Source organism: Camarhynchus parvulus, chromosome 2 (assembly GCF_901933205.1).
Source record: "Camarhynchus parvulus chromosome 2, STF_HiC, whole genome shotgun sequence".
Classification (NCBI taxonomy): domain Eukaryota; kingdom Metazoa; phylum Chordata; class Aves; order Passeriformes; family Thraupidae; genus Camarhynchus; species Camarhynchus parvulus.
Window position 1 is genome coordinate 33574290 of NC_044572.1, and position 11914 is coordinate 33586203.

Consider the following 11914-nt stretch of genomic DNA (forward strand, 5'->3'; position numbering starts at 1 on the left):
AGGTCAAACTTATGTGAGAGATGTAAATTTCATCCACAAACCTAGGTGCTGATGAGATTTGTTTTTGTAGATAATCTGCAGCAGAGAAATTTTTCATAATGTCACCACAAAATAAATTAAAATGTTCATCTTCATATGGCTGGTTCCATTGCATTAAAATAAATGTTGCAAGCTCATTTAATTAGTATAGTTAGGAATGTCTCTTCCCTGCTTCACTGACTCTCCAAATCACAAGTTAATTTGTCAAAATCAGACCATTGTTTTTCCTTCATTCTTCATTACTGAAAAGACAGCCCTATTTAAATAAATGTTTATGCTACAGAGAGCAGAGCAGTGAACAACCCCAAATATTTTTCTAAGCACATGTTGGAAAAGTTTGGGCTGCAAAGAGCTGGAGCGTGCGTGTGCATGTGCGTGTGTGTGTGTGTGTTGTTATTGGATATTTGACTTGCTGGAAAGGTACAAAATTGAGCAGTCTGCTGTAACTGATGAGGTAGCACACACCATCTCTCATGCCAGCGGCTACATGCACTTGGAAGCAGTTTTCTCCTATGTTTTCAAAGACAAATGATGACAAAAGATACAATCTCTATAAATTACCCTAATCAAATAATTCTCTTCAAGAACTCTTGGTTAATCAATTAGTCAGTGCTTGCAGTTCTTATGAATATCACTTCAGAGCCTCCCATAGCGTTGTTCTCCTCCAACACCAAATATTTCGAGCATTTTATTAGAGAACAAAGAAAAGAGTAAAAACAAAATCCAGCAGATGAAACCAACAACTTATATAGCAAATAGGCAGAGAACTTCTGCAACCATATGGAGTCCATTAACATAAAGTGAACTTTACAGGTATGGCTGAGGTATCAGTTACTTTGTTTGATTGGCTCAGTTGTTATTTATCCCAAGGTCTTTTTTGGAGGTCACCTGCCACAAATGAATGGAAAAGGCCAGCAGACCATCATCTGAGCCCCATACTAATGCTTTTTATACACTACATGCCTCAGGCACAGCTTCTGTGGCACATACTGCAGTGCTATTCTTTAGCCTTTTCCAAGAAACTTTCAACTTCCACACAAAAGCTTTTACATCTCAGCACTATATTGCTTCTAACTGAGAGGATGAAAAACAATAGAAGACTCCTGTGATTTTCCTTATCAGGAGGTTTTTTGCTTTATCTGGCTTTGGGTTCAGGTTTTTTCTGCTTTGGGGTAGGGATTCTTGCTGTTGATCTGTCTTCTCTAATTTCTTTGTGTAAGTTGTCTGGAAAAGGGCAAATCCTGATTCTCCCCTCTAGGTTCCTTGGCTTGGCAGCCTTTTAAAATGTCATTCAAAATCTGTATCTAATGTGAGCTTTATAACACCGTGAGGGGGATCAACTCTATTTTCATTTTCAAGAGCTTCAGGATGAACCTTGTTTCATTAATAAATCATGTCATTAACAGAGAAATTTAATTGCAGTGATACTTCATGAATTCACAGTAAAAGCATGCTGTATATTAGTTGTTGGCATATTGACTTCCAGACATAGAAACTCATGTGAGCTGTGAAAAATTGACAAGTACAACTGCTAGGAAAACCCTTCCAAGATCACCAAAGCAGCTGAAGATAGAGTGATACATTGAGACCACTTGTTCAAAGCAAGACAGGAGCTGGGCTACATCTTTTAAGGAATGCCAGTGATGCCATTTTCTTACATGACCTCTACTTCACCTCCCTATTTCCATTTGTAGCAGACACAAGCATCCCAGAATAGGAAGAGCAGCTGTCATTAGGAGCTTTGGCTGGCCCAGGTTTCTTCAGGCCACAGGTCATGTCCCAAGGCTGGATCAGCTCTGTAGCAGGACAGCTTTGCCCTGTGTCTGAGAGGAGGGAGGGAAGGGGGTTCTGTCATGCCCCAGGGCTGGGGCATCTCTGTTCCCATAATGGACTTCCCTCTTTTGAGGCAGACTGGAGATCTCACTAGGAGCAGAGTGGTCTCTGTAGCCAGTCTGTCACTTTATGGAAGTGCTGTTCTGCTGGTTGCATCCCTTTCCCACTAGCTCCACAGAAATCCCCATGTGTATCCAACATTCCAAATGTCCTCTAAAACTTCATATGCACTCCTAGCAAGGGACTGTGAAGGAGAAATGAACAGTTCCTAGCTTCAGGGTGGATTGGTGTCCATGAAATCCCTTGACTCTTGAGATTAGACAGAAGGGAAGACAAAAAGCTACGTTAGCAATTTGCCCCATACACCCACAGCATCAGGAATAGGGGCCTTACATCTTCCCCCTGACACATGGAGAGTAGACATACCCTCTGGGTACCCTCTGGGGGGGATGAATCCTTGACAAGAGGCACAGATGTGCCTTGGGATCCTCTCACTCTACCATTAGTTGCCCAATAAGTTGATGAGGAATGTCCAGGTGAAGGAGACAAAAGCCTCCATGCCCTCCTTGGACCAGCTGAAGGCCATTTCCACTTGCTCAGTTCTCTGCAGGAGAGGCCTACAGGATGGTCTGAAATTCCTTCCTTTTTCTCATATATAGCCATTTGATACATGGCTCCTGTACCAGGTCAGCAGCAGCATAAGCCTAGGAGAATTCACTGTAAAAGAAAACAACAGTGGGTTTATTATTCTTTGACTGATTACCTTGTATAGGAAATTTTTTTTAAAGTACTGACCAAATGTGAATTCATGGGACCTGGTTCTCTTCAGCAAGTCAACTGCTGTAGATTGATGAAATCAGTAGGTTCCAATTTTAATAAAATATTTCAGTCAAAGAAGACATACAAATCTGTACATTCAAATAGCTCTTATACAGCTTAAGCACTGCCAACTCATGCCATTTCAGGTCTTTTCAGTTAAGACTCTGATTTTGGAATCAAGGGATTACTCAGGAATCAGCTTAAATCATTCCAACCCTCCCCTCTACCCCCAAATATCCAAAATAAAACTCTCCAGAAATAATCCTGTTGACTGCAGAAGAACATATGAACTGAGTTCATCTTAAAAATTGAGAACCCAAAAGACAAAGTCAAAATCTCTAGCAGTCATTTTTAGCAGTGATGATGCTGCCTTGTCTTGCTGCAACAAGAATCATGCCTGGAAAACGGGGGAGGCAAATTCCACCCACAGACCAGGGCTGTGAGGCTGGACCTGAGTCCATTTAGGGTAATGAAATAAAATTTGAATGTAATAAGACTTTTCACAGGGGAAGATTCATTCACATGCTCATATCCAAAATCTCCTGTGCTTTTCCACCCACACTGAAGTTACAGATGGCATTTGTTCAACAGAAAGAAAATAGGAAGCATCTTCGATCAGGCAAACTAATCTGCTCCCCTCTTCTTCTCTTGGAAAGGAGCAAGCCAGAGAGCTTGGTTTTTGCTTCAGTGAGTGGATTGCATCAGAAACTCCAACAAGAATTTTCTGAAGAGAAAAAACTTCCATGAGTCTTTTTTGTTGTCAGAGCCTTCAGGACTAAGCTATGCAAACAGATGCTGTATCACCATCCACAGACAGTGAAAGAGATGCAGTGGTTTCCTAAACAGACTTGTGCAATAAAAAATGACAGGAGGGAACACAAAGTATAACCCTGTGCTGCAGAAACCCATCTTGTCTTTTAAGAGCCTATATATGGTGATAACTCTCCTCTTGCTGTTATAAAAGTTCTCAGAACAATCCAATAATAATTTGTCATGTTCATAAATGTTGCAGATCAGAGAGGAGCAAGAAGGGTGTTTTCCCAGGGTTTTTAAGATTTTTGCTGAGACATCAGCCATACTTCTCCTTTACACAGAGGTGTCTGTGTCCCAAGGACTGATGGTAGCAGTTCTGATCAGTGAATTTCTCTCTCCTTTGCAAGTTGCATCTGGAGATCATGGTCTTTGAATATTTTCAAAGTGGAGAAACATACACCAGAATGGGGTGTTGTTCACAGGCACTCATGAAGAATTCATCAAGAGAACATTTGCAGAGATTTGTGCAGGCAGGACTGTGAAGAAATGTGATAAGCCTACAGAGTAGGTTACACTAATATTTATATTATGCATTTAGTACTTGCATCAGCCTCTACAAAGATGCTGCAAACTTCTCCGAGTCTGACTCTGCTACTGTTCATCACACCAAATGTTGCTGCTGCCTCTATATTCCTTTTTATTTGCTACGTGGGAGCCATCTCCTTTTGTTTGTGGAAAGCAGTGCTTTGTACCAAATGCTGCCTCAAGAAGAAAGCCAAGGCTGTACAAAAGGATCTTAGTAAACTGCTTCCCTAAGAAAACCTGAGTTAAGCTCCCAGTAATGAATACATTTATTAGGTAGACAGTAAAAAGTACTGGAGAGTTAAAAATAAATTCTGCGTTATTTAAACTTAATTTATGAGCAGGAAAATAAGCCCTCTCTTCTACTATTAATGTTTTTTATCTGGGCCATCAAATGTCACACCCTGCTGATTTTGGATGTAAGGTCACTGGAAACAACACATCAGTGGTGTCAGCAATACAAATCAACTGAAATTCCCCTAAAAATAAAAATGTCAGGAGTAAAATAATAGGCAATAGTTATTTCATGGTATGAAAGGCTTGTAATATATCATGAGTTCACCTTCTTCTATCTTTATAATATATCACTTTGAATGTTAAGTATACCTCCATTTCATATGTTTTAAATATAGATCATGTATCTAGCTAAAAACAATACTCTCAGAGAAAAGTGCACCAAAATGATTGTTTAGGTTTGCATGCACTTTTTGAAATGTCTCCTAATTTATAGCAAATGATGAAGCAATAGCCCTGTCTATAAAAGGCAGTGTGGTGAACCAGCTGATGCTTTCTAAGAACATTTCTAAGAACATTTCTGTGTTAAAGGAATATGGAAATATAAAATTGATCTGGGCTAATGATTTTAGCAAGAAGTAGAAGAAGAGGAACCCTTCACTCTGCCTGACCCCCTTCATTCAGCCCATGAAGACAAGACCCTGCCTAAACCAAGCATTGCAGGAAGCAGTAACAAATGCCAGTAGAAAGGCAACAAGCAGAACACATTTATGAAAATGCCTCCTTTGAAGTTTCTGTGTAGATGAACGCATCTGTGTCTGTTAAATTGTCTTTGGTACAAGTGGGGATTTCCCTGGGCCATTTGTGGCTGTTATTAAATGGCTACCAGACAACAGGTTATTAATTTGGCTTGCATCACCATGCTGAATTATAACTAAACACACTAAATGTCACACTGCACTGCATGTGGCACACTCACAGAGAAACAGGCACTATAAACCCATGTTATATGGATGTAGCAACATGAATCTGCACACTCAGTTCAGATGCAGTTGGGTTTGTGATTAACAGCCTGCCAGTGCCTGGACCTTTTGTGTTTACATATAACGAGAAAGAGACTGGGGACAGACTAGGTCAGCACTGTCCCATCACTTACCTCTAACGAATCCATGGAGTTTCCAGGATTGCAAACCTCTCATGGTCCCTGAACACTCTTTTAGAGAGTTCAAGTCCTTGGTCCAGTGACCCTTGTAAGAGCAGGAGCCTGGAGCCCTGGTACCCAACCCCAGCACTACATCTTTCGAAGCTCACCCATTGCTACCCAATGAGCAGAGAGAGCATCTTCTTTCCCAGAGTGGGGCTATAGGCTGACTTATCCAGCTTCTCCCTGCTTTTTCAAACTTGTGACTCCACTCCATTCTTCCCCTCTGACAAGTCTTTTGTCTGATTTTTGTGTGCTACTTCCATTTCATCTTGACTTCAGAAAAGAGAAGGAAGTGCCTTCACTGACAGAGCATAGATACAGAGTTTGGGGTCTCTGCTGTGCCCAGTCTGCCAGAAGTGGGAAACAGCCCTGCCACAGGTTGCCCTGTGGTCACACAGAGGTAGTGCTCTGCTATTTGGAATGGCTTTTAAATCATTTGGTGTCAGCCAGAATCCTTTTTTCCTCACAACAATGTTTGTATGTTTGGGTGATGTTTGTAGCAGGTGTAGGTTATCGCTGTTGCTGAGCTGACAGTCAGGATGGCAAAGAAAGACAACAAGAAAAAGTTGTTCTTACAAGACATAGTGAGATGAAATCCTTTTAAGATGGAATGAACATCAGAAGATAAGGCAGAAATTATCTTAAAAGCTTTCAGTTTGAAATGAGAAAGAAAACTCATAGGCCTGTGGGAGAGTTAGGTACTTAAAAATGGGGAAAAAAACCACACTGCATTTAGTATAAATACTTCCTGTAAAAAAGATCTATGACTGTTGTTCGAAAATATTTTTGAGAGATTCTACTAGTGTGTGTCTCATAAAGTTTCCTCAGGCTCTTTTGCTAGACAAGGCAGCACACTCAACCGTCACATTCTTCTTGCAATAGCACCCCCCTTTCTGTTCAGGTTACAGTTGTGGGCACCCAATGCTACACAAATGCTCAACATGCAGATGTGCTGGTGGTGAAACATGAGGTGACAGCTAACATAGGTGAAACCTGGTAAATTGAGGATAAATCATATCAACAGTCCCCACACATGTTGTACTTGCAGGACTGATGCATCACCACACCACTGTGCAAGCCCAAAGGTTTGTCACCTGGAAAAGTTGGGAAAGGGGGATGCAGCCTTGAGGGTGGGAGAGATGTCAGCAGGAAGGTGACAGTTCATTTCTGCTGTAGATGAAGACTATGAAACAGATGCTGTAATACTTTTCTTAGAGAGTTTGGAAGCACTTTGGAAGTGATAAGAGAACTGTGCCTATGTTTGTGAGAAATGTTACCACAGATACACAATTCCTGGGCAGCAGTTTTGCTATTCCTGCCAGCATTTTTCTGTTTTGAGTCAGCAGTTTTCTATGACAAGAGATCTTGCGTTTCACAGGAGTGGCACTTTCTAGCTTGAACCAATAAGCTGTAGTCCCAAAAAGAGAGATCCTGAAAACACTTTTAATTTTTTTATCATTCATGCCACATAAGAATCAAGATACTGACTTTGATGAATTGTTCAAATCATCCTTTTCATCCTCTGTAGCACTGCCAAAATATTGTCAGCATGGAAGAAGTGAAATATATCTGATGAACATAGCTTTGTTCATCAGAAGCTTCTAACATAGTGTTAGAAACTCTCTGCTGTTCCTTGTTATGATGGGCTTCTCCATTTCTGACTTGGATTCTGGTTCTGCCTCTCTCCTATATTAACCCGCTGTGATCTCATCAGGAAAGCTGATCCATGAAGTTGAGGTTACAGTGGCCGTTACTTAACCTAATATCTGGTCTAACAAGTTTTTAAATGTATTTTAATATTTTCTCTCCTGTTGTGTTTTCATTCACAGCGTGCAAGTAGCAGCTGAGCAGCAGCAGCCATAGTGATAGGAGTGAAACTTGTATTTTCCTTCTCTGCAGTATACAAACATATTTAAACTCCAGAGGAAACTGTGAGACAGTCTTGTTTACACTGCTCAACCTGCAAACAAATCTTTTCCCCATACTTTTAGCTGTAAGACATTTGAAAATCTATTTATGGCACAAAATCTGAGGTTACCCATGCTGGGAGAAGAAATCCTCAATTTATCTGCAGTAGGTTCAAGAGCCCTGCAGAAAGACAAGGTCCAAGCTGCTCCACAAATGCCTATCAGCCTTGACCTGCAGAAACCAATCATGGGCTTATTGTGTTGTTTTGTGATACAAACCCCGTGCCTCTGCCCTGTAGAAAGTAAACTGAGATGACTCAACTGGCTTCACTTGGTAATTCACTCAGCAATCTGATTAAAATGATTAATGGTCATTCTGGCCAATGCTGGATTTAATTCAAGGTCACTGAAAAAAAAAAAAAAAAGATAAAAGGTCACTTTGCTGACCAACCTCTATTTAATAATCTATGGATTTTTGTTATTAAAGGAATTAATCTGATAGTGCTTCCATACACAGCACATTAATTATTTACACATTTGATACACAATGACTTCATACAAAGATTGAGTCCTAAATTGCTGACATAGGACACAGAGATTGAGTCCTATGATGAGCCTCACCTAGATTGACACAGCCGAACACAAGTTTAAAAATGTGGGTTTAAATGTGCACTGAGCCTGCTACTGTGTACAGCCAGACCAACTTACAGCAAATGTTGCATGTACTGGGTAAACTGAAGTCCAAAAATAAATCTTGCCTTGAGAAACCACTTAGCTTTTGTCACATATTTATTGGAATATCTGTTTTCAGGAAGGTTTCACCCACCGTCCTTCATTTTGAGATTTGAAGTGACAGATATTTGAAACAAATACTGATGCAGCAATTTTATTCAGTCTCTGGAAGTTTGAGAGAAATATTCTCAGCCTTAAGGCACCGAATTTCAGTCAGAAGTAATTTCTAATGTTGCTTCTTCCTATTACTTGTAAATTCAATATAATTAGAGGCATATTCAGTTCATTACCAATTTGAACTATTGTCCAGGGTTTTTTCAGTTTGTTGCTTTTTCAAAGCACTTTATTAAAAACTTGTTTTGCTGTCATATGTTTTAAAGGGAAATAAAATCTCACAACTAATCATTTATTAAGATTATGCAACAACACAATGCAGAAAAACAACAATATAACCTCACTAGAAACAGATGAAAAGTGAGAAATAACCTTTGCTTGGTTGCACATTAACACTTTGAACTTATATTTGAAATATGTATCAGCTGCATGTTCATCCCAGGAGTGATAAATACAACATTAGATTGAAAAACAATTATTTTCCTTGCTTTTGGGCATGCAGTACCTTATTACCTAGACTCACTATTGTTTCAAATAATGCCTTCTAAATTTTCATATGCTTTGCACTTCTCATAAAAGCCTATAATGAGACAGGAAGCCTGAGCAAAATGTGAAAGTCATTTCACTGTGTTACTGTTATTTTGTTCTTACCTTTCTGCTGCCTCACTTAGGCCAATTCTCAGAAATGACACAGCAGAGACCAGAGGTTCCCATTTTTAGTGTTGGATGGAGGGTAAGAACAATCTTTCAAAACTGCAGACAGTGCCTGCCCAATACAGCATCCCTTGACGTTGAAGGGAGGTTCTAGATGGATTAGGGAGAAAAGAAGTTCTTGTATTTTTCCTGGGATCCCACAATGCCCACATTAGGAGCCAAGGTTGGAATCTGTATCTCCTGTGTCACAGGGCCTGGGGCTGCAGCAGGTTAGGTGCTGGGACACTACTGATAGGACTGTGCTGATTGTTTGGCACAGACATGCTGAAAAAAAACGACTGGAGATTGTCAATAAACCCCCAAAAGTAATGTTAAAAACAGCCTGATTCATGTTTACAACTCCGAAGGGATGAGTCTGAAACATAGAGAGTTCTGGAAGGAGTTTGGGCACATAAGGGCACAAGTATCTCCAAAAGTGATAGGTGGACCTTGGTGCAAGTTTTCCATGTTCCTATCAAATCTTGTTGGATTTGTGCCAGCATCATGACAGCTTCTAACTGGAAAGGAAGGAAAGGAGAGGAAAACCTCTCTGAGCTGCTCTGCGGTATAGCTCACACTCCTAATGGCACAGCAGCAGGTAAGAAACCCATCCTTAGAGCACTCTTGCAGACCCTCAGGTTTCCCAGCACATCTCTCAGCAGTGAGAGCCTAGCAAAGGCTCATTCCTGCTCAGTGTCTGGGGGATTTGTGTGCTATAAGTGCAGGTCAACAAGAGAAAAAAATGAGTCTTCCAGTAAACAACAATAAAGGGAAAGTCTCTGAAGTGCAGTCTCAGAAAGACAGTCTCCTAGGCAGTCTTTAACAGTATTAAATGACTATATGGTTATTATTTATTCATTTCACTCTTCCTACAGGCAGCATCCCTCAAAGATAAGTATTCACCTGTCTATAGATGTACGAGAGCTTTTTGTCTTTGTTTTTCATATGCTTTGTTCTTTGCTTATTTTCTTTACCATTCTACTTTTTTCCAGATGAACCCAGGCTGGTGCTCTGGAGAGCTAGATAAGAATGGCAAAATTTGATAACAAAGGGATGAAAACACAAAGCCTGAAGAAATGTGAACACAAGGATGCTAATTTCAACCTGCTCTGATTGTACATTTTGGACAAACAGTAGCATACAGAGGACTTGTACTGAAGCTTAGGGATTTTCAGATGCCCTTAGCTGCCCAAAACTCACTGACTTTTGACTACAGTTTTTGCTGTTTAGTATTTTATAGGCATGTAACTATCCAGCAGATATATACATGACTTTCAGTCCAAAATAGAGATCTCAAGAAAGCTCTTAGTGGTCCCTGTCTCTGTTGTGCTTGTTGGGGTGGGGAACCAGTGTTTGCCATACCTAGTGGTTCATAAATCCAAGTTATTTCCAAATTATTAACCAGATATTTCACTTGGCCTCTGTAACTTCTTGAAAAGCCTTCCTGCAGCAGTGAAACAGAGTGAGCCAGAGGTGGGAATCTTGAGTTCTTGTTGCCCTCAGCATGTCTCTCCCATCCAGGGAGAACAGCAGTCTGCCAATCAAGCAATCCAGCACTTCACTCAGACTTGGACATGTCCCTGAGAGGACTAAAAGGGTTGACAGGACAGCGCTAAAGGCATTTCTGCAAGAGTAGTTACTACTTGAGTCTTTTGGAAACCACAGCACACAGATAAATCAATCACAGACTAACCACAGCTGGCAGTAGATACATTCACACCTCATGAATGCAAGTGAATTGTCTTCTTGTTTTGTAATTCAGTTGTTTCGTCCCAAGATCAGTTTGCCAGTTTGAATCAGAGCAGATTTCTGTAACTCAGCACTGCATGTCTCAGCTCGAGTGAAACAAATGCTCCAGTCTTCTTTGAACTTCTGAGTATTTTGACCTTCAGAACTTGTACCATGAATTTTTCAATTAACTAGCTCATAATTAAATCAACTGATTAAATAAAGTTTTAGTTGATAAAGTACCGCTATGCATTCAGATGGCACAGGAGTTTTAATGATATGTAGATTGTCCCTTAGAACAGCTCAGAAAGAGAATCCATCCTCCTACACAGCTTCATGGGTCCCTCCTGACCACGCAGCCCCCTCACTGCCCAGGCAGCCCACAAAAATGAAGCACAGTAGCCCTGGAGACAAGGATTCAAGGCACTCTGTCTCTGCCCTTGACTCCACAGTCCTGCTGGCCACACTATTTCTGATACAAGCCAGGATGTCACTGGCCTTCTTGGCACTTGGGCACACGTTCTGCTGCTGTCAACCAGCACCCCCAGGCCCTTTTCCATCGGGCCCCTCTGCAGCCACTCCGCCCCCAGCCTGTAACTGCACAGGGGAGTTGTGACCCAGGTGCAAGGCCCAGCACCTAGATGCTCTCTACTGTTTTTTAATTCGCCTTTTGAGCAAGAGATGCTGGTTTCTGCATACGTAGACGCCTTGCCTAAAATATTACAGATCCCATGAATTGCTCTCTTTAATGGCAGCAACCTCCAGAGTTCTCAGTTTTGGACCATCACTGGACACAGCAGATGACATAGGGTGAGAATTTTCCATGTAATTACCTGCAGGTGTACCAAGACCAGGTCACCCTGGTCCTCACTTGTGCAAAAAGAGCTTTCCATTGCATATGAACTTCAGCTGGCTTGGAATCACTACGAGACTGCACCAGGAAAAGCTGCTTGACTTACAGGTGTCATTTGATGTATCCTTTCCCATCCATTAAAGGTCAGCACCATGACAAAACACAACAGAAAACATATTCTTGAACAATAGAAACAAAGTACTCAGTATTTTTCTAAAAGCGCTTTAGGCCAGTTCCTCAAGGCAAATCTTTCTTTCAAATGTAGGACGCGGTACCATATGCCATATGAAACCATAGCTACTGCTCAGAGTCTAAATTTAGATTCTCCTCAGAACTGAAACTACACAAGAGAAAGAAGCATTTAACAATGGTCTTTATTTAATTTGACATATCCCTCTTCAAATACTTCCCTTGCAAAATCCT